The sequence below is a fragment of the Euprymna scolopes genome, chromosome 19 (assembly GCF_053919585.1).
Source record: "Euprymna scolopes isolate OS-2025 chromosome 19, ASM5391958v1, whole genome shotgun sequence".
Classification (NCBI taxonomy): Eukaryota; Metazoa; Mollusca; class Cephalopoda; order Sepiida; family Sepiolidae; genus Euprymna; species Euprymna scolopes.
This window is the reverse complement of record NC_136500.1, coordinates 134,853,995-134,879,945: the sequence shown is the minus strand read 5'-3', so window position 1 is coordinate 134,879,945 and position 25,951 is coordinate 134,853,995. Positions and strand designations below refer to the sequence as shown.

Here is a 25,951-nt window from a genome sequence, read left to right as displayed (position 1 = left end):
TGTGTGCCCTTACATTAATTGCATTGTCGTTAGAAACCAGGTGCGTAAACAAGATGTCATCATCTGTAAGCAGTAATCAAATGGCGACTTTTTGATAGCAGATAACATATTAGATAGGAAATTTAGGAATTATCGAAGAACAAAATCTTATACCTCCACAACACGTAAAGCCACGCACAAACACACGTACACACACGCACACACACATGCCCACACACACACACACACACATACACATATATATATATATATATATATATATATATATATATATATATATATATATATATATATATATATATATACAGTGATGATCATATTTATTGGCACGGTAAAATAAAAGTTAAATTTTGTCTAATAAATTCTAAAAAAGGGATTAAATTAAAGAAAATAACAAAGTATATTATGTATTTTTAACTGGCCTTTCCGATGCAGCAATCGGATTTTAGAAAAAAATAAATAACAAAGGAACAACAAACATAATTGCAAAAAAAAACCTTGTTCAAAATTATTGGCACGGCTTTGTTTTTCTTTTAGTATCAGTATACTATCAATCAATTTCCGGTTTACGTGCTTTCTGAACTTTTTTATAGCCATATTATGCTTGTTTAACGCTAATTCAGTGAATAATTTTTTTCAGATAATTTTTAGATAGCGATTTATTTAAACTATTATAAGTGACTAAATTATAATTTTCAATCGCCATGGTTAAAACTAAGGAACACAGCGAAGACGTCAGGAAGCTTGTTGTAGCATGCCATACCAATAGGGAGGGCTATGATAAGATTTCAAAGAAGCTAAACCTTCCCAAATCCACTGTTAGAGCCATAATAAACAAGTTCAAATCGCAAGGCCACGTTATGAGTTTAGAGGGTAGAGGGAGAAAAAGGATTCTTTCCCCAAGAGATGAACGGAAAATTGTTCGACAAGTAAAACAAAACCCAAGGATCTCTGTTGGGGAGATTGTTGATGAACAGAGCACCTCTGGAGTGAATGTATCTCGACATACAGTTGGTAGAGTTTTGAAGAGAGCTGGTTTAAAAGCATGTCGTCCGAGAAAGACTCCCTTATTGAAGCCTATGCATCTGAAAGCAAGGCTAGCCTTTGCAAAACGTCATATTGATAAAGATGTTGCATTCTGGAAACGTGTTCTATGGACTGACGAAACGAAAATAGAGTTATTTGGCCATAATAAAGTGTCTTATATTTACAGAAAATCTGGCGAAGCTTTCCTGCCTAAGAACACCATACCCACAGTGAAGCACGGTGGAGGCAGTTTGATGTTTTGGGGATCCTTTGCTGCCTCTGGACCAGGGCGACTTGTTAAGGTCACAGGTAGCATGAAAAAGGAAGATTATGTTAAAATATTGGATGAAAACCTGAAAGACTCTGCTAAAGAGCTCTCACTTGGTCGTCGTTGGTGGTTCATGCAAGATAATGACCCAAAGCATTCGGCTAAACTGACTAAGAAATGGCTTGAGGACAATCATATTAATGTTTTGGAGTGGCCATCACAAAGCCCAGACATTAATCCAATTGAAAATTTATGGAGAACATTAACATTGAGGGTAATGCAAAGGAAGCCTAAGAATCTTATTCAATTGGAGGATTATTATCAGGAAGAGTGGGCTAAAATTACTACTGAAGAGTGCAACAACTTGGTTGTAAACTATGAAAAGCGACTGAGGAAGGTAATCAAGGCCAAAGGCTATAAAATTGATTATTAAATAAATCGTGCCAATAATTTTGAACAAGGGTTTTTTGCAATTATGTTTGTTGTTCCTTTGTTATTTATTTTTTCTAAAATCCGATTGCTGCATCGGAAAGGCCAGTTAAAAATACATAATATACTTTGTTATTTTCTTTAATTTAATCCCTTTTTTAGAATTTATTAGGCAAAATTTAACTTTTATTTTACCGTGCCAATAAATATGATTATCACTGTATATATATATATATATATATATATATATATATATATATATATATATATATATATATATGTATATATTATTATATGGAAAATGCGCGCATGAAAAGTAATATTCTTAAGATTTTATTAAACCTGGAAAAGTAAAGGACAAGAAATTCAACCTGGAAAAGTAAAGAACAAGATATTCTAGTAAAGTAAAAAATAAGAATTTTTTAGACTTAAAATATTGCAGCTAAAAATAAAATTTGAATATTTATAAATATTTTATTTATAATTTGCATATGTTGTTGTTCATTGTTGAGTTAGAAAGGGTGTCAGTCGCTGGATTGAACTTATTTCCCCCCTATTATTTGCATATATTTATGTAGTGAAAATTGTTTGAATAAAATTAATTAATTAGTTAGTTAGTTTGTAGATGGAATTAATATTTTTATAATTTACATGAAAATTAAAAATTTTGTTATATCATAATTAGGATCATTTAATTCTTTCTAACTCAACAATAAACAACAACATATGCAAATAATAAATAAAATATTTATCAATATTCAAATTTTATTTTTAGCTGCAATATTTTAAGTCTAAAAAAATCTTATTTTTTACTTTACTAGAATATCTTGTTCTTTACTTTTCCAGGTTGAATTTCTTGTCCTTTACTTTTCCAGGTTTAATAAAATCTTAAGAATATTACTTTTCATGCGCGCATTTTTCCATATAATCCATGATTTTTTCAGGCATTGCTGTTGTATTAATATATAAATTTATAATATTTATTAATGTTTGTCAAAAAAAAATTAGCTCTCAAACACACATTTATGCAATATTTATCATTCAATCACAGTAGTTCCGAGCTAGGGTCTCTACCGAGACAGCGGTTCATGAATTCGTGATCTGTATAGAGCGTAAACTAAAAAAAAAGAAGATGGCACTCAGGGTCTTTTTAGATATCGTTGGAGCTTTTGACAACATACCTTTCAGTAGTATGTTCAAGTCGCTACGAGAACTCAATGTGCCACCAGTACTCATCCGATGGATTGAGTACATGGTGAGGCACAGAACAGCTCAAGTAGAACTACTGAGGGCAACTGTTAAAAGGGAAGTAGTTAAATGAAACCCCCAAAGTGGGATTTAATCACCTTTACTATGGAATTGTATGCTGAATCCTCTTTTAAAGGAGTTTTAAAAATAGGAATATTTATGCCCAGGCTGCTGCTGATGACATCGCAGTTCTAGTCGCGGGTTCAAAAGCATCATTGGTCAGACGCATTGCCAAAATGGGACTACATTTTTCATCAAATGTGATAACGAAAAATTTGAGTTCATTCAAAGAATATATATATATATATATATATATCATAGAATTCACTAATATTTTTAATCGATAAATTCACCATTTTTTGCTATAAAATCATAAGGAGAGTTAAAAAACTACTTATTAAAAAAAGTTCGTTTTTTTAATTATAAAAACAACGATAACCGGGATTGAATCTAAAATCTTTCCACCCACTTCCGGTACTCTAATCGTTAGGTTAACATGTTATATTGGCAAAATCGCAGTAAAAAATATTTATATACAAAAAAAGTTATGGAAAAAAAGCGTTAGTCACTTATATACTTACTCTCCTGTTTGTGAACCCACATATTTTGTTGTAACTTTTTTTTCTACTGAACCAATTTTCGAATTGTTTTTTTCAAAATGTAGCTAATGAGGTGTTCTATCCAACTATATAACCTGTTTGGAATTTGGTTGCGAACGGAATTAGTGGTGGGGATTGAATGTGTCTCGATTCATTCAATTTCGGACTTAAGCATATATTCAACCACTACCGTGGTTGAATGATATATGTATATATACCTATATATGTATATATGTATATATATATATATATATATATATATATGTATATATACACATATATTAATATTTAACCACCTACATATATATATATATCCATACCTATTATTATTTATACATGCCATACGTACTTACATACATATGCACACATAAGTATATATATATATATATATATATATATATATATATATATATATATATATATATCGAGAGATGCATATACGAGATACAGACGAGATTAAAAGAATCGCAAAAGAAAAAGATAATATAAACTGGTATGGAATCAAACACACGCATATATATATATATATATATATATATATATATATATATATATATACAGATATATACATTATATATATATATATACATTTCTACATACATATAAATACATATGGATAAACATATGCATGTCTAATAAATACGTATATATATTTATAGATGCATACATATAATGATATATACATTTACATATATATACGTGCACATGTATGTTTATACAGGTGTATATATATATATATGTATATATATATATATATATATATATATATATATAATTATATTAATTTATATATACGGGAGTTAATCTCATCAAATCCTTAAGCTAAAGAACATACGAACGAGGCGGAATCAGCGAGATGATGTAATTATACTTGATTACATGAAATGGATTGCATAAACATCACAAGAATTGTTATGTATTCCATTATTTTGTAAAGGTACTTTAACGACTTTTATATTATCAGATTTTGATTAACTTCTGTTGCAACAATTCATGAATCGTAAACGAAATTCAATAACATGTAGATGTCTCGAATCATTCTGGAATCACATTGTAACATGCCAGTGCTTTTAACCTTAGCATTAAATGCCCACACTTCGATAAAGCAGTACAGAAATTGCGTTCTAATCGCAGTATTCGTCATATCGATGGTAATGACGTTTTAAGGTAACGAGTATATCAATATGGAATAATTTAAAAAATGCCTCAAATGGTCTCTTCCAAAAAACTTATGTTTCCCCGTGTTACTTGTCGGATATGAAATATATTAGATATTTCGATTAACAAAGAAACATTCAGGTACTTAACGATAGTTGCAAATCGTTACAATCTCGCATTAAAGGATTCTATGCTTGGATGTTGATTATCATTAATTTTCATAAATGAATACTCTGATGCACAGACTTCCGGGATGACAAAGCGATCTATTCCTAACGTGCAGACGCACATCATCGGCGGTCACTCGTGTCCGAGTAAGACTGTCCTCCGTTGTGGCTTTTGTGGGTCCTCAGGTGAGCATAGAGCCCAATCTTAGACCCAATTTTTCTTGCGCAATTTGGGCAGATAAAGGTAGTGGTGGTGGGGTGGGGTTTGGTGTGTCTGGTTGATAATCTGTCCTCTCTGTGCTTGCGTTTATCCTCAGTAGCTTGATTTAGGTCACTACTATAAAGCGCGGCACCTTCGTGGACAGCGCTCCTCCGTGCCAACCTGCTCCCAGCCACGTCCTCCCATGTCTCAAGGTCCATGTGAAACCGCTTTAGATTTGCTTTGATGTTATCCTTATACCTCATCTTTTGGCCACCCTGGGCACGCTTTCCCTCAACAAGCTGAGAGTAGAAAATCTGTTTTGGGAGGCGGAGATCCGGCATTCTACACAACATGACCAGTCCATCTCAGCTGGCGTTGAGCAACAGTAGCAGTGATAGTGGGAATGTCAGCCTCACTCAGGACGCTAGTGTTGGTGCGTCGGACGCACATAATAGACACACAGAAGACGTGCAAGTCATATAAAATTTCCTCCCGTATCTTGCAATATTACGAACAATTAATAGTCTATAATTTTAAGACACCTTATCAAAATGCACGTAGGCATGGGTAATAGCACCTTCCCATAATTTTTAACGGCCTAACATTGAATAGTAACATTGTTTCAAACAAATCTAAGAAAGCATTGCCAAGTCTGATGCAGAGAAGAATCGCTCTCTCTACTGAACTAGAAAAAGACAAACACATTCGAGTACCTATACCTCTCTAACTCAACTATACATCATTTATCCATTTATTTATTTTCGGACTATCATCCTCATCTTCTAGTAGTTGTTTCACCGCGTTTCGGCCAACCTATTACTCTGGTCTTCGTTAGGTGGTTAACCACGACGAGATAGGAACGCCGGATGTCCTAACTGTAACCACACCATTTACTCCCTTCGATAGTTGTTTTCCTCTCAGCAAGTAAAAATGCAGTTAGGAGATTCAGTTTTCCGATCCCGTCGCGGTAAACCACCTGATGAAGGCCAGAGGAATAGTTGGTCGTGACGTCGTGAAACAACTACTTGAAGATGATGGTAATAAATAAATCGATAAATAAATTAACCATCTCAATAAGAACTCCAATTAATTAACATAATCAACTATACGTCTTTATCCGAAATACCGTTCCATATATAGATATAGTATTAACTAAAAAAGAAGCCCCAACCAGTTTCTCATTGTCTACTCGCTATCAAATTTCAGCAATGCTGTCCTTCTTTTCTTGTTTCACATGTATATCAACTGATATGCGCTGCATTGTAGACCATATTAGAGAGAGAAAGAAAGAGAGAGAGAGAGAGAGAAAGAAAGAGGCGGATGGTGGCATTAATAGTTATAAGGGGAAGGCACATTTATATAGATATTCCAGAGGGGGAGAGAAGAGAGAATACATTTATACCTTTTACTCAAAAACGCCAAATACAAAAATATGATGATGTTCTTTTATTCCATTTTACCGGTCGAAATGATGATCACATCCAGGAATTCAAAGTTGTTTCTTCGTGTTTAATATTCTAACCTTTCGCTTCTAAAAGAGGACCCTCCTCATGGCAGCTCTGCCTCCGTTCGAATCGACTCTGAACTCTACCTCTCTCCATCCCCTAATCTCACTAAAAGTAGGAAACTATATTGAGAATCTGCTTTTCTGCTATGACGTCATGTATGGCTCTCAACGTGACCCCCCACCACGTGGAAATTCACGTGGCCTAAACGTACGTGGTTCGCACTTTCCCAGACAAAGCACGTTTGCAGACAAAGAATTTTCACTAACCTATTTTTCAGCATATTTAAATTGCATTGTTCTTAATTTTATCTGACCTTATTTTAATTCAGTTTTCATAAAAAGAATTGAACCATTAAAATTCCTCTTCCAAAACCATATCTAAACTATTTTATGTGGAACTGAACAATGCCAAATTCATTTCTGAATCTATATCTGAACCTTGTTTACAAGTTCGAATCTCGGTGTATCTAATGTTTTCTTACTTACAAGAAAAGTACTCTTTTCTTGTAACAAAATACTCCTATGTATATACTCAAATCTCAACCCGACCAACGGTAAAACCAAAAATTTCCTCTACATTTATATGTTTTTGACCTGAATCGATTTTTTCTCAGACAATTTACTTTTGAAATTCATTCTCTGCTCTCATATTCTATCAACATTAAAACTTTTAATGTAATGGGAACAAACACCTTGTTGTACAAATTCTTATTTAGAATGCCTTAAAGAATCTGTCGATAAATGAAATTTAATGTGACGATAACAAAAAGTTTTTATAAGTATGAATAAAAGTCAGAAAAATATCCAAATGCTTTTCATCAGTTTTATCGATGAAATTCTATTAAGTTTGCTTCGCACTCATGAGATTGTGCATTAAATGAGTGGTCCGTTAACTCCCGATACTTAACTTAATAAACACATTTGCATCCCCCCTCAATAATTTAATAGAGATGCTGAGCTTCTACGTAGAACCTCATACTCAGTGATGGAATTTGATTATCGACAGAGAGAACAGTGAAGCAATGAGAACCGCATTGCCTACAGTCCTATCAAATGGGTACTTATAAGAAACTAAACTAGACAACTTTACTGCGATATGCAGATGCCACACTCATTGCTTGAACTTACCAGAACGATGTTAAACAATTACTTTAACGTGTGACATCTACATATTTATCTCCTTCACGATTAAATAAAAAAAATTAATAGCAAACTATTTTTCTTGATGTGTAAATGACAGGCATTAAGGGTTTAGGTCATTGTTATATCGATAGCTTATTTTAATGTACAATATCCAAATTCATACCCCATAAAGTCATACAATTCTATGGGATGTTACCTACACTATCAGTGAAAAAGCAATATTTAGTAAAAAATAATATATGCCCACGTGTATATATAGCACAAAGCCATTTGAGAGTATATATATATATATATATATATATATATATATATATATATATATATATATATATATATAGTATATTATAAAATATATATGGCGATAATTTTATAAATTACTAACTAGCTCTACCTACGTATTGAACACTTTTGAAGTAAACACTTAAAGTTTACTCATAAATCTATTCTTTCGTATATTAATTTTATGTGAGTAAATGAAGTAGTTATGTATATATATATATGTATATATATATATGTGTGTCTGTGTGTGTGTATTATTTACTATAATAATTATTAAATACACTAGTGATTAATCCTTCCGGGAATCATCAGTGCAGAGTGTCACGATTAACGTCAGTCGACAGACTCGAACCCCGGCAACCGAATACATGCCTGGCTTCATTAGTAAGGACCCGAACACTAGGCTACAGCAAACCGCGAGAGAAACATGTTGAAATTAAACGTTTTTTTTTATTAAATGCTTTTAGCGTCAGTCAGAGTAATCCTATCATTATATGACGATCTGCGCGTATTAGCTAAGTTGACTGACTTTATTACTACAGAAAGTGCTCAACGACAAGAAACATGTTTCTTAAAAAGGTTGATATTATATATATATATATATATATATATATATATATATATAGAGAGAGAGAGAGAGAGAGAGAGTTATCCACACACCATATTGTTTCGTTGCATCAAAAATCATCAGTGCAGCAAGGCCAGAACCTTTCATTAGCCGAGGATGTAACCTACAACCAACGCGTTGATAGTCGACAGTTTTACCTACTGGCATATAGGAGCGATGCTCGCAAATTATATCAACAATTTTCCATTTAAATAAACTCTCGTCCATCGCTTTTTAAGTGATCTACTAGCTTATTTATTTACAAAAAACCCCAGATTTATAGGCATTTATGTGGCGGGTGAGAAACATTTACGTATATTAAGAAGAAGAAACATTTTTAAAGTAACTCGTAACCGAAATAGAGAGCATGGCATCAGCTTCAGGAAATATTAATTAAATTCAAAATGACATCATTGGAAAATATACCACGGTTTGTATATTAGAACCGACAGCTTTTAGAAGGGCATGCTCAAAATGTCGTAATCTATCTATCAGGACAGCATTCAGTATTTTTGGACCTTATCTAAGAGAAGGGGACTAGTGATAGATGCATCATCCCAGATATAGCAACAATAAGCCCCTGAAATGATAGATTTTTAGAGCTACAGAAGAATATAGAGTAAGTAATTTTCTAGCAGTGTAGATGCAATGCACTTTCCTTGCAGCAGCCTTCGTAAGGTTCTCAATATATTTACACTAATTAATATTGCCAGTAAGTGCTGTATTAGCATCGAATAAAATTCTATAGAACAAGTATACTGACATCTTGGGATTAAAAAAATCTAAACGCAACGAGTGACTGAGCATCGTGACTCACGATCATCATGGATGATTCAATTAACGGATTACTAAAACTAGTAGAGCAGAAGACAGCATAATATAAATATTCTATATGAAAGTACACACATTTATTCAGTCGGAGGCAAGTAAAGAATATATTATATTTTTCTCAGTTTAATCAAATTAGATTATCGTTTTTAATACGTTACAACGATGAAAAACAAAGTCATTTGAGAGTCGAGACACTTCGCACACAGACAAACTCTCGTATCTAAATGTATACGATGAATAAACATACTTTTTTCTATTTTCCCAAGCAGATCGATAAAAAATATTTATTGTTCGTATTCTTTTGTATGGAGATTCGAGTCAGTTAAACCTATTATTGAAACGTTTACACCATGGCTATTTCGAATATCAAAACACCTTTTTTCTTAAACAAATATTTACTGTATTAATAATTATTTTGTATTGTATTGCTTTAGAATTCAAACACTAAAAAATCGAGAAATCATTGTTAATTCGAAAACAACACGCAGCTAAAATAACTTGATATTTCGTTTTTTAAATTTTTATTCTTTACTTTTCTAACAAGACCGTTTCGCCTTCTCTATGTATACTGATAAATATTTAAAGTATATCACTTAGAAGGAAATAAATCTGACGTTTCCGAATTTTTGAAATGATGCTTAATTATTCCAATTATTTGGATCCAGAGGACAACTGTTCTCATCTTGAGTGTAATTTGCATCACATTTTGGTCGATGTAACCTCTGACCTTCTTAAGGTGTATCTTGTCGAACTCGGGAATGTTTCTGTCGAATTGGGAAATTTGGATGGAATTCCGAGTGGAATCCTTTAATTACTTTATGTACTTCACGTCAACCATGAGTACATAAAGGTCCTACCTTATCTCTCTGTCGTCTTCAAAACTTCGGGCACCACATTTTAATTCCTAATATCAAGTTACTAATACTTTAACATGTTATCCTACTCCATAACTAACATACAAATTATATCGAAACCATAAATTTACTCGTCTTTCTCTCCCTCTCTCTCTCTCTCTCCCAAACTAATCCTGTTACACATTTTGTTGCCTCAACTGCATGAATTCCTACTTATACACTCTACAATAATAAAAATGGAAAGCATAGCAATGTTCTCATCAATCACTTCGAGAAGTGTAACTATTCAATAGATATATAACCTACTAAAAAATTCATGACCTACTAAATAACAGATATATAACCTACTAAATAACATATATATAACCTACTAAATAACAGATATATAACCTACTAAATAACAGATATATAACCTACTAAATAACAGATATATAACCTACTAAATAACAGATATATAACCTACTAAATAACAGATATATAACCTACTAAATAACAGATATATAACCCACTAAATAACAGACATATAACCTACTAAATAACAGATATATAACCTACTAAATAACAGATATATAACCTACTAAATAACAGATATATAACCTACTAAATAACAGATATATAACCTACTAAATAACAGATATATAACCTACTAAATAACAGATATATAACCTACTAAATAACAGATATATAACCTACTAAATAACAGATATATAACCTACTAAATAACAGATATATAACCTACTAAATAACAGATATATAACCTACTAAATAACATATATATAACCTACTAAATAACAGATATATAACCTACTAAATAACAGATATATAACCTACTAAATAACAGATATATAACCTACTAAATAACAGATATATAACCTACTAAATAACCGAGTAACATTAACTACCAATGCGGGTTCGCAGAAATACATGGTTTAGGACCCAGGCGCGGGGCTAAACCTCTCGGGGGGATAGGCCCGTAGATCTTCCAAGGTCATCCTCTAGGAGAAAGAAAACTCTGAATCTAAACCTAGGGGATGGCAACCTTCCTAGAGCTGGTAACTTATACAAATTACCGGTTGGCAAACCAAAACTGCTTAAGGAGGAGATAGAACTGTCTATCGCCCGGCTTTTATACTCCTTCTTGGCGTATTAGCCAGACGTATAGGTGCTATCACAGGCACTCGACAGAATCACCCAGTGTTCGACCTTGCTTCATGACTAGGGAAATAAACACCGTCTTCCCAACCCCCGCTACAGGTCATCCCCCATACTGGATAATGTGGTTTTGCTACAGTACCATATATGCCGGTACAATTGGGCTGGACTGACTTTGGCTCATGTGTTGAGGGTACCGGATTGACAGTTCCTGGCTGTTGTTTTCGACTGATATTACAGACGCACTAACTCTTTGGTGGCTCTTAGAGCGGTTACTCCATCAACAGTTGTATAATATCGGGATGTTTGTGGTGCCATGTGACGCATGGAAAATGAATCTGCACTCATCTCCAGTGGGCTTTCCTGAGGTCACAACCCTATAGGTGAGGCGACAGCGGTATTGCTTGTCTGATAGTTTGCACAACCACTTGTCCAGCACCTCCACACACACAACTAAAACCTTTTATGTCAAATAAAATGAAAGGACAGTTCAATCTAAAATTTCGTCCAAACTAGGACTAAACTCAAAGACGACCAACCTGCCTCCTCCCTTGAGTCTTGCATTCACGAATACCCGCGGGCTTAGAACTAACTTAGATTATCTTGAAGTATTTCTCCTAGTAACACCCCGGATATCTTAGCATTAAGTGAAACTAACCTACACCCCTCCATCCCCTCTTACCACTTTAACATGTCTGGTTATCTCCCACTCTGCCATAAGGACTCAGACAGATATATGCATGGGCTTGGAGTCTATATTCGTAACACCTTTCCCCTGATTAGAAAAACAAAACTAGAATCAGGCGACCAGGCATTTCTGTGTTTCAGACTAAACATGCAACACAAGATATGTTAATTGTATTTTCTTTACCGCTCCCTCTCAACCCAGGACTGTATTCTAATAAACAAAGACTCTTACAACATAGATATAGCACTCTCCCTCGATACTAATACACACGTACATGTATTTGGTGACTTCAGTCTACACCACAGTAACTGGCTTGGATTCTCTAGTTAAACAGACGTAGCTGGTAGCACAACACATAGCTTCTCTATATCTCATTCCCTATCCAAGACGGTTACATTGCCGACATGTTTCCCAGACCAGCAAGATCAATATGCCTAACTTCTAGATCTATTTCTGATCATAGTGCCCGATGACTGTATAAGGAATGCCAACAGCCGACTCGGGAATGCTGATCCTGCTGTGATAATAGTAGAAATCGCCCTTAATTCTCGACCAAAATCTGTAGACCCACTGCGCAAAACAACGAGGGGTTACAAAAAGGCTGCTTGGGAAGCCATATCGGAACTCATCAGAGATGGCTTATGGGGAAATATATTTTCTCTTCCAGCTTAACAGTGCGCAAATAAGACCATTGGATGGTTCAAAACAGCAATTGAAGCATATGTCCCCACACGGAAATTCTATTGCAAGCCCCACTCTTCCCAATGGTTTACTTCTACTTGTGCAGCTGCCATTGCTCAAAGGCAGCATGCGTACTGTAGATAGCACCGACATAAGTCCAGATCAAACAGGTAGAAGTATATAGAATCTAGAAGTAATTGCAAGAGAGAAATTAAGACAGCTAAGACAGAATACACTGAGACCACCAGAAAATGCATCGAAGTACAGAAATTAGGAACTCCTGATTTTTGGAAAATCTACAACAGTGTAGTAAATAATGCGCAGTCAACGATTTTCCCACTATCAAACGATCATAGGGTTGTTTGCATGGCAACCAAGAAGGCAAACCTGCCCGCCAGCCGCTTTGCCTCAAACTCGACATTGGAGTCGGCACACTACTCCCTCCATAACTTTCCTTTGCGGACGGACGCCACATTAGATGATTTGAAAATTACCCCTTCTAAGGTACATGGTATCATAAAAAAAACCTAGACACCTCAAAAACATGTGAACGCGACTGTGCTATTTACAAAAATAGCTGCTGATGTTGCCCAATTCCCTCCAAACTTTACAACAAATGCCTAAACGAATCTAGCTCTCCTGGCGGGTGCAAAACCGTTAAATTATCGCCCCCTTAGCTTTTTCCCGCTTTTCGCCAAACTATTTGAGTCTTAATTAATCAAGCTCTTGTCCATCACCTTACAGCTGCTGAACTCCTGACCGACAATCAGTATGGATGAAGGAAAGCCCATTCCACAGCAGATATCTGAACTGTGATCTCTGAACACATATACCGTTCACTAGAGAAAGCAGCGGAGGGTAGAGCGGTAGCCCTTGATATATGTAAGTCTTTTGAGAGGGTATGGCACGATGATCTTCTAAGGAAAATTAGCTATAATTGTATCACTGGACGAATACATTATGTAATTAAATTCTTTTTAAGTAAAAGAAAAATCCAGGTGGTTCTGGACAGTCGCACATCTAAACAATACGATATAAATGCGGGAGTACCTCAAGGGTTTATCCTCGGACCTTTATTATTCCTGATATTCATAAATGGCTTTCATGATAAAATTGTTTCAGAAATGGGTATATTTTTTGTTGCCCCTACTCTCTATCACAGGCACGAGGGGAAAACAAATGAACACATATCTAAGGAAATGGCAGAAACACTAGATTATGACCTCCAATCTGTAGCGTAATGGGGGACAAAAATAGATGGACACATTCGATGCTGGCATGACGAAGCTTGTGTCCTTCAATAATTACAAGAAATGGCCAAGAACACATTACCCGAAAGTACTTTCTTTAAACTCCTCGTCCTAATGTTTACAGGGAACATGAACTGGAATAAAGACATTGAGAGCATTGCCAAGGATGCTGCGAAGAAGGTGAGCTCTCTCTACCGAGCTAGAAAGCTACTTACGCCTAAAAGTAACTCTATAATACGACCATTCTCCCATGTATGGAATACTGTTGTCACATTTGGGATGGTGCATCTGCTACTTGTCTCTCAATCTTTGACTGGGTTCAAAAGAGAACCGCCAACCTGATAGGTCCTGAACTGTAATCTACGCTTCATCCTCTGTCCTTCGACGAAATGTTGCATCCTGCTGCCTGTTCTAGAAGTATTTTAATGGGGAATGTTCTGACGAACTACAAGCACGTGTACCTCATCGACGTGAATACCCCCGACAAACCTGACAAGCAACTAAATCCCACCCCTTCACAGTAGAGTTCCATAGGTGTAAGAAATCCTTCTACTCCAATACTGTCTTCCCCAGAACTGCAAGACTTTGGGACTCCCTTCAGGGATTCTGCTTTCCAAACTGTACTGACATTCAGAAGTGCAAGTGTAATTATACTCCTGCAATTTATGTCCCCGATAGTAGTCCCTTCGAAATGGCCCTCTGCCTTGCTTGCGTGAAAATTGAATATAAAAATTGTATTTTTCGATCGACCACACTGAGGAGTGAAACTTCAACCTTCAACCACAGAATATCACGTTTTACCATCGGTTTTTCCAAGTGCTTTAACCACTTCCCCACGGGTTGTTGCGGACAATCATAGTAAGAATTAAAAGAGATTACAACCTATTTTTATTTCTAGTGTAAATATCGGTATTTATTACTTATTTATACAATATATTAACGTATCTCTCCCCCTCTATTAATCTCTCTCTCTCTCTATATATATATATATATATATATATATTGATGTTTTTATGCATTACATGTATATATTATCTATTGTTTATAATTACTGGCACCCATATCGTATAAAATTCTATACTAGGTCTACTAGCATATGTGCTGTTTCCCCAACATATGTGCTGCTTCCTTCAGTTTTCTTACTCTCCACTGTTTCTTCCTGTCTATAATCTATACTTGGACCTATATTGTGTCAATTTTCCGTCGAAATATCGGAAGCTATACCCAACTTTCCAGTCTCTCCACGTACTAAAGCTTTTCCCTGTTATTCTAACCGTACTTTCAGTGGACGACACGTTTCGCCTTTGTATAGTTTTCCACATTTACATGAGATCTCATATACACAATTCTTAATTTTGATTTTTTTTCTGTGGGGTGCCTTATTCTCACAAGCAGTTTCCGTGGAGTTAAATCACTCCTGGATACTTTACTGATGTCATATGTATGGTACATTTGTGGAATTTGCATGTGTCATTTGTTGATGCGAACCTACGGTAATTCGGTCAGCAGGGGGATTACTGCAGTCATTTGGTCATTCATATATATATATATATATATATATATATATATAAATATATATATATATATATATATATATATATATAAACACTAGCAGGTCACACCGGCTTTACTTGGGCCCTATGTACTGCTTATAAATTTATGAGCATATATATATATATATATATATATATATATATATATATATAATAAATATCATATATATATCTATTAATATATATATATGAATCTATTTATATATATAATAAATATCACATATATATCTATTAATATATATATATATACATCTATTTATATATATATATATATATATATATATATATATATATATATGCTGTATTAACAAAAAGCAAGACTTAAAAAAAAAGAATTAATAGCAACAAAATGTTTATTTCATTGTTAGTTACAATTGTTTCAAGACTAATTATAAATTCAAACATTATGGCGTTTGAAAATGTTAACATAAATAGCCTTTCTTTAAACTTATTGAATAAAAACACTTTAACAATAGAACATTATGTAAAGACATTTCCCTTAAAGGAAATAAAGCATCCGAAAACATTTATTCCGGACGCATCTTTGTCAGGGGATTATTTAAATATGTATATATCTCCTAATATTCGTATCACTATTATAACATCTGTCATAAGAAGTTACGACAGAAACATGTACCATGGAATATCGTTTAATAATACTATTCGTTGATTTCATAAATTATATTTCTATATTTCTTTATTTCACATAATTTATTTTTGAAAAAAAATTTGTTAGAAATTTATTTTTATATTTATAATATGGCCAAATCAACTAGGCGTTTAAATCGTAAGTTTAGAGGTTTTCATCAATTCGCTCTTCATTTTAACACTAAGCCCTATGTCAGTATTTTCTTTAACAGTATCGCAAGGTTGTGGAACTCTCATCCTGCTCACTATGTTCTCTACTGCATATATCATTCTTCTTTTAAAGACTAAGGTTAATAAACATCTCTTTGTATATGTGTGTGTATATGTATGTGTGTTCATATCTAATTTTACTAATCAGGATAATACTTACATTAGGTTATGATTTAGACTGCTGAATATTACAGGATAAGATGTATAAATATTTCTTCTTAAATGGAGTAGATACACTAAAAATGAACACTATGTTTACACCCATGTATTTCTATATAAGTTTTGGTATATATTGGATTTGGAGTAGTGGAATATATGATTAATGCAAAACTGGTCAGCTACCTTAGCAAAAAACCTAGACTAAGGTTAATAAACATCTCTTTATTTTGCAATGATGAGGTTCGTTCTTCTTAACTTTTGAAGTCAAGTGGCTTTTTTTATTTCTAGTACGATTTCCATAAAACAACGCTATCTCTCTATTTATTAATCGTTTTCTAAATATATCCATATTTGTTTCACCATCTAATACTAGAATATTTGCCTATTTCCTTTCGGTTTGGTTTGATTACATCTGAGGTTCACATCTATTTGTCTATCTTGTTTTCTACACGATATTATCTTTATCTCATATACCATCTCTTTATGTATATATATATATATATATATATATATATATATATATATATATATATATATATATATATATACATATCTGTGTGTTTGTGTATGTGTGTGTGTTTCAGTTTTAATGTGTGCGCGTATGCCTTTATCTACAGTTTCATGCGTCCAAGGTCAACATGAAGATCATTGCTCAAAATACGAAGCTATTGATTGCCGAAGTTATCTCAAATGAAAAACAACCAATTCCTCTCGATGAGGATATCACACAAGAGGTTTATCTTTACAAATACGTTTGCTCTATCAACAACCGCATATGTTGTGCGTGTTTCGCTTTTTGCCGTCTCAAACATCCAATGACGCTGATACCTAATATTATATTCACATTCTGTTTTAAGCTCGATCTAACTCAATTCAAAACAGGATGCAGAAAAAGCGCTTCTAATAGATTACACACTATGTAACTAGTTCTACTATTCTCCTATTGGAGCAATGTTGAATTATTTTCTCTATTAAAAGTGTTAGCGGACGACTTTGCGAAACGGCAATGAGCAAACTCTCACTCCTGAGTGTACAGTATTACAGATATCGAAAGATGTTCGTCTCTAATTGCCTCTAATCGAATGAATGGTTTGTTATTAAGATGAAAGGGTAATCCGTAGCTCTTTACATAAAGTGACTGCGTGACGTGCTTACGATATTTCCACGGATAAACAACGAAAAATAATCGACAATTTTCACAATACTGCGACAAGCGCGAATTAATAATTTAGTAATACCAACGAAAGGGCTTACTGTCACGCTATATATATATATATATATATATATATATATATATATATATATATATATATATATATATATATATATATAAATACTAGCGGGGTTGCCCGGGTGTTTAGAGGTGTGTGTGCTGGCAAAACATAAGAATAAGCGTAGTAAATATTTTAAAACTTAAAAAATATAAAAAAACTAACGTAAGGCAAACGAACGATGTTAAATGTAAAAATCGAAAAAAAAACAAAAACAAAAAAGAAAACAGAAAAACGAACGTTAAAACTTCTTTAAAAAATCTGAAAAATAAAAAAAGAATAAAACACTTGAAAAATGGTTTAAATTGCCCTGGGGGTATCCGGCGTTGCCCGAGTGTTTGAAGGTGTGTGTGCTCTGGGTGTTAATCAAAACATAAGAATAAGCGAAGTAACCAGAACTAACGTAAGGCAAACGAACAATATTAAATGTAAACATGAGAAAAACAAAAAGAAAAGAAAACGCGAAACAGAAAAACGAACGTTATAAAAACTGCAAAATACCCTCACTCCCCCCAAAAACACGTGAAAAATGGCTTAAATAACCCTGCTTCAATATTAAAATTTAAAAAATCGAGAAAAAAAACATATCTCACACCACGATTCCACTCCAAAACCTTTAGATAATGCAACTGAGCTAAGACGACGTTTACGAAATTAGGTCGTTCTAGGTTTCGACGTCATTTGCGCATGCGTAAAACCAAACTCGTCATGAGAGGACGGTTTTTGCTATCCCCTGTAGAAAACGGCTGATTTCAGGGTGAAGAAATTAATGTTTTTGGCAAATCCTTCGATATTTGTGGGGTGAAAGGTGGAGCTTAAAAATGAAACCGATCTTTCAAAAATCCGTGACCCCGGTCGAAAGTTTTTTCGAGAAATACAAACACACATACATACATACAAACATACCCACATTATATTTATATTTATATATATATATATATATATATATATATATATATATAGTTTATTTTTAGTATATCAAATTTTACTGGGTTTATATAATTCAGTAATCGTTCATATACCAATACATTTAAAGCCAAAAAGAGATTACGTAAACTGCAAGATAAAAAGTATCATATTTCATAATTGAACCTTCCTATATTCTTTTAACAAAAGCCAAAACATCCAAGAATGAGTTGATAGGAAAACATAGTGTATTTCAATGTTAGTTACCATTGTTTCAAGACATAATGTTGTAATTTGTCCGAATAGACTTGTAAACAATTGTATATGACGATGAAATACACTATTTGTTGTTATCAACCCATTTTTTGATGTCTTGGTTGCTGTTAAAACTATATATATATATACATGCATACGCAAGTCATCATGTAATGATTAGATCACTCTGACATACATTACCAACATCACCAAAAATGCTTAAATTGCAACGATATTTACCGCGATTAACGATGGCCGAATGGATTCACTCCTTGCAAAAGGCGTCAGAGACGACTTCCTCTCTATATTCGAATATTTCGACCGGCGTTAATCGTGATACCCTCCACTGATGATTCCCGAAAGGATGAAAACTAGTGTCTGTAGGCAGTTTATTATTCTTGTAGTATGTATATATAAAGGCTTCCTTCAGTCTCGACAGACTATGGATACCCACCGTAAGGGTGCCTGCGCGTGAAATTTTTGTGGCAAAAGTTGCGAAATCTCCAACCACACCTCTCCTGAGTCAACATTGTTGAATACCAGTGGCAAACGGAGGTTCAGGACGACTGGAAACAATGCCGAGATAAGCGGAAATCACATACAGCGCCTATAATTCCAAAATGGTCACCCATCTGGTATTAGCCAGGCTCAACGTTGCTTAACTTCGGTGATCTGACGGGAACCGGTGTGTCAACGTGATTATGCCGTGTGTGTGTGTGTGTGTGTGTGTGTGTGTGTGTGTGTGTGTTTATATATATATATATATATATATATATATATATATATATATATATATATATATATATATATAGAAAGGAGATTAGAACAATAGTCTAAAGAGCAGAGTGTATTTTAATGTAATAGTAACATTACTAGTTTAATTAAATTACAGGGAAATAAAAAGTGCTTGTTGTAATTTAGATATATAATAAGCTCGATAGGTAAATATCCTAGAGCAAATTTAATATTTAGTAATGTGATTGATAATTTAAAAATCAACTTATAATTGAATTAAAAATCCGTTTCATAAGAAGGAACAACAACAAAATCAATTATTTGTACGATCGTTTCGGAAAACAGTGTTTTTGTGGTAGACATCAAGTTACGGACAATAATTAGTACATATAGTGTTTTATCAAACAAGGTTTGCTCATCAGCAAATATTGGGAAAGGTTTTTATTAAATGTAAAAGACACCATAAATAAACCTAGCATTAAAGTAAGGCAGATGTATATTTTAATTTGTCGCCTTTTGAAATAAGGAACTATGGTTAATGTACTCATATAGATGATTGCTATAGCTTTTCATATATATATATATATATATATATATATATATATATATATATATATATATATATACAAAAGCACCAGGTTCCTTCAGTCTTGGACAGACTATGGATACCCACGAAGGGTTGCTTGCGCGTGGGATTTTTGTGGCAGGAGGTGCGCAATCTCCAACCACACCCCTTTTGAGACAACATTGTTTAATACCAGTTGCAAATTAGTACAGGACGACTGGCAACAAATTCCGAGATAAGCAGAGAGCACATGCAGAGTCTAGAATTCCCATCTGATACTAAACACGCTCAACGCTGCTTAACTTCGGCGATCTGAGGAGAACCGGTGCGGCGTGTCAACGCGATTGTATATATATATATATATTCATGATGATTGCAACGTCTTGTCAGACGAGTGCCACTCCCTCAGACACTTAAAGTCCATGAGCCCCAAAATGACGCCCATCACAGCAGGACCATTTTAATAGACAAATGCCTGAGCCAGTATCTATACACAGATTATGTTACATAGTCTTAGCTTTGTACGGAAGCTAAGTCTCTCTTTCGGTTCCAAATGTTGAGATCCAGCAATAAGCAAGAGCAAGACAGCAAGCAACAAGTTAAACTGTAGACTAGGTTAACGCGGGTACTCGTCTCCCGTTTTATGGGTTTTTAAATCAGAGATCTGCTTCTCCTAGAAAGATTGCCTTCACCACGGCTTACGGGATCCCTCCCCACCCCACACACATACATACACACAAACACACACGGTGCTAGTTGGCCGTTGACCCAGAAAAAGGGTTCATCCGCCCTTTGGAAGGTCTTGTTTTTAATCCTTCCGGGAGACTAGCCACCCTCCTAACCAAACAATCTAGTGGGGGAACCAGTTTAGTCGCCGGTGACCCGACCATGAGGCAGGTAGTACTGGGTTACATGGTACCAGTGGCATATGACATGACCTGACGCATATATATATATATATATATATATATATATATATATATATATATATATGAACAAATGATTAATAAAACATGTTAAAGGACATCTTGAAAAATAGTTAAAAACATATTTAATTTTAAAAAAGGAAACACAAGATAACTGGATAGTCCTTCATCCGCGGAGTTTCGAAGAAATACTCTCCTTCTCATCAGAGGGCAGGAATTAGCAAAAAAGAGTATTTCTTCGAAACTCCGCGGATTAAGGACTATCCACTTATCTTGTGTTTCCTTTTTAAAAATTAAATATGTTTTTAACTCTTTTTCAAGATGTCTTTTAACATGTTTTATTAATCATTTGTTCATGTCATAAGCTCTATTTCCTGTTCGGTTTTCTTGAGCTTTTACATCTGGCTGAGTTTATTTTACTTGTAAATATTAACTCTTTAATATTTATAATATATTTAAGTTTACCATTGTGATTACCTTGGTAAACTTATTGTAATTTTTATTATATATATATATATATATATATATATATATATATATATATATATATATATAAATATGATTGCAACGTCTTGTAAAACGAGTGCCACTCTCTCAGACATTTAAAATCCATGATTCCAAATGTCTGAGGGAGTATCTATACAAATATGATGTTATAGAGTCTTAGCTTTTTACGACAGCTAAGTCTCTCTCTCGGTTCAAAATGTTGAGATCAAGCAACAAGCAAGAGCAAGATAGCCAACAACAAATTAAACTGCAGACCAGCTTAATGCGGGTACTGGTCTTCCGCTTTATGGTTTTTTAAATTAGAGATTTGCTTCTCCTAGAAAGGTTGCCTTCACCACGGCTTACGGGAGCCCTAGCTACCCCAATACACTCACACAAATATACACGGTGCTAGTTGGCCGTTGACCCAAAAAAAGAGTTCATTCGCCCTTTGGAAGGTCTTGTTTTTAATCCTTCAGGGAGACTAGCCGCCCTCCTCACCAAACAAGTCTGGTGGGGGAACCAGTTTAGTCGCCGGTGACCCGACCATGAGGCAGGTAGTACTGGGTTACATGGTATCAGTAGCATATGACATGACCTGACAAAATATATATATATATATATATATACACATACATACATACACGCATTTATATATATATATATATATAGATATATATATATATATATATATATATATATATATATATATATATATATACGTTGGGACACGATTATAAAAATTCATTGTGAAATACAAAATAATTTGTATGACGCATTTTTCTTATTTTCTTATTAGCACACAACATTTTGATGTTATTTTTCTATTGATGCCGACATGATCATGCGTCAGGCATTCTTTTTCTTAAGATGATATAAACACAATCAATATCTTGATTATATCAGTTTAAAAAAAAATGGTTTACATCATCACTTTTTGATAGAGTGCATGATGTGACGGTACATACTTTTTTTTTAATGCAGTGGTGCCATCGCTTTTGTGCGTGTCAAAAGTAATTATTTAAACGTAGATTGGTGAGATATTTAATTATATTCCACTGCAGCGGTTTTCTAATAGAAACACCCTTGTTGTTACTTCCGTTTAAATTGCAGTTACTGACATGTGCAATTACTATTCACGAGTCTTTACTGCTTTACCGAGCCATTCATTTAGAATGTTAATTTTCGTCAAGCAAATAAAAATAGAGCGAGAGAAAACAGTATTAAATATTCAAGCCCTCATTTAAATACATTACACCAACAATATTCAGTTAAGTAAAAATATGAATATCACAACTTTTCGACTGATATTGCATCTAGAAAATCAGTATTTAAAAGATGTCACGTTCATTACGTGAAATTGAATAAACATAAAATAGATATTCGTACTATTTGGATTAAACTAGAATGTAATTTTAACAATATTTCGGTCGATGTAACCTACGGCTTTCTTCAGGTGCATATTGTCAAACTCGGGAATGTTTCTGTCGAACTCTGGGATTTGGACGGAATTGCGAACAGAATTCTTTATTTAAACAAGCACCCTAGAATAAGGCATGGATAATAAGTAACAAAATACAGTATAGTATATAACACATGTATATAATCAAATAACATTATAAATTACACCGTATGGAAGGGGCAAACACCGTAACCAAGGGCTGAAAAACATCATATTCCATATCGTAACCTTTAAAAAAGTATTCTAGGGCAACTGTATCCCGGGGTTCTTTAGTACTACACAGGGTAGCATGTTCTTGTTTCGTATGGTTATGGTCGAATATGTTAAAATCACAATCCAGATGAGAGCAGTAGTCCGATGAATCCAAATAATACGAATAGCCAGTCCTTATCTCAAAAATTCAGAAATGACATGAACGTATTGTACGTGATCACGAGACGTTAAATTGAAACATGATTGATATTTACATCAATTTAAATCAATGAAGTGGAATGACTGCTTCGATCGATCGTATGCTTTATTAACAGTAACACAAGTTGTGCTTGTATTATTTAATTGGAATGGATGAGATGAGTATATAGAAATGTTATTTATTGCGGACAATTATCCTCATATTCTATTATTTGTTTCACAACGTTTCGGCCAACTATTGCTCTTACCTTCGTCAGGTGGTAACCGCGACGGGATAGGAACTCTGAATTTCCTGACTGCATCCATTGCAATTACTTCATTCCGTCGTGAAACAACAACTAAGAAAAGATGGGGATAATAGTCTGCAATAAATAAAATTAATAAATAATACTAATCTCAATAATGAATTCCAAGTAAAATAATATATACCAATAGATACGGACCCGACCATGGAAGATTAGATATAAATAAACATTAATTTATAACACCAAAAAATTCAACCTTTATCGCACTTTGTGGCCCGTGACGGAGTTAATATAGACGTTGAATCTCTTCGGTTCCAGGTAAGAATTGCCTGAAGATAGCGGTTTCAATCCAACCCAAAGCCCGCCAGAGGCTTACTTAGCAAAAACGTGGTGAAACGACAACAACTACAGAAGGTGGTAGTTGCAGTGGATTCAGTAACGAGATTCAGAGTTCCTATCGCATCCCGTTTTCCACCTGACGAAAGCCAGAGGAATAGTTGGCCGAAACGTCGTGAAACGACTAAGAAAAGATGAGGATGATAGTCCGCAATAAATAAAATTAAGTTGTGCTTATTTATTTATGGTATGCGGACTAACATATTTTGAATACCGTGTATATATATATATATATATATATATATATATATATATATATATATACATATATATATATACACACATATATATATACATATATATATACACACACATATATATATATATATATTCAAGTACAAATAATGACAGACATATTGTGATAATCTTGAATTTGTATTTGATTTTATAATCTATATATTAGTAATGTAGGGTGTGTGTTATATATTTTGTGTGTCACGTTACATCGGTGTCACTGTTGTTTAATTGTTATGGACCTACTTTTTTTGAATTCTTTGTAAAATGATTTATTACAAGTAATTACTTGTAATAAATCATTTTACAAAGAATTCTTCATAAGTTTTAATTTCGGTTTCGATTGTGGTTGTTGGTATTGGAATCGTTTTTTATTTCGAAATAATTTTACCTAGAATTCTTCAGATTTTTCTTTTCTTTCGGTTTCGATTCTAGCTAAACTAACTCGACTTATATACATATATTTTCATAATTTTCTTTTCCGTTTCTATTTAAACTGATGCACCCATGCCATATATATATATATATATATATATATATATATATATATATATATATATACATTTTTATATTGCAACTTTATAATATATAAACATCGATAGAACAGCTCTATAATCACGGAAAATATATACGAAATCTGCAAGAATTAAAATATATTTTAGCGTATTTTAGGACCGGGATATGTCCGGCGTCCCTGCTAGCTTAGATAAATACTTTTGTAGTTTTAACAAAAGAGCTACAATAATATCAGAGCGCCTCCATTTATGCTGAACATCTACAGAATGTCAATATCAATATATTATATATGAATGAGCTCCGTCTGGAATTCCACAGGTCCTGCAAGTTATCATAGAATACATAATTTTATTTATAAGTAGCTTCTAAGGCTTTTTTTATGGACTATTATTAAAAATTCCGATTTTTTTACAATTTAAAGAAATCTACATATAATATAAACAAAAAAAGAATCTCCCTGCTCCAAACTCAGAATGTTTCCTTTAAATCTGACACCAAATTTACTTTAACCCCTCAATGGTAACGTAACTTGTTTTGGCTTAATAGTAGTAAAGAAAAACTGCTTTTATGAAATTTTTATTCTACAGTATGGAACAATACCATGTTCGAATTAAAAAGACGATTTGATTCCATTTCCGTTAGAGAGAAACCGGATTTCTTCTTTTGTTGTTGTTTAAGACAATCTACTACTTGACAAGTTGTATGCAAATCCCAAATGCAATATAAGCCTTCTATCATGTGTGAAATCCGGTTTTCATCAAACGGAAATGGAAACATCGTCTTTTCTACGGCGATACATTTATTCGTAATTGATGTCTATTTTATGTATACATTAGTTGCTAATTAGCTTCTACAGCTTTTTAATGAGATTTAATTTTGTTTCT

General features: G+C 33.6%; 1 protein-coding gene and 1 pseudogene across 2 annotated transcripts in view; one reads left to right on the top strand and one right to left on the bottom strand.

Annotated features, from left to right (window-relative positions):
- The window catches only part of LOC145239991 (cardioacceleratory peptide receptor-like), a 949,161-nt gene that overhangs the window by 434,418 nt on the left and 488,792 nt on the right, over nt 1–25,951 (top strand). The gene's annotated exons all lie outside the window — the stretch shown is intronic.
- On the bottom strand, nt 19,687–19,803 carry LOC145240393 (5S ribosomal RNA; annotated as a pseudogene).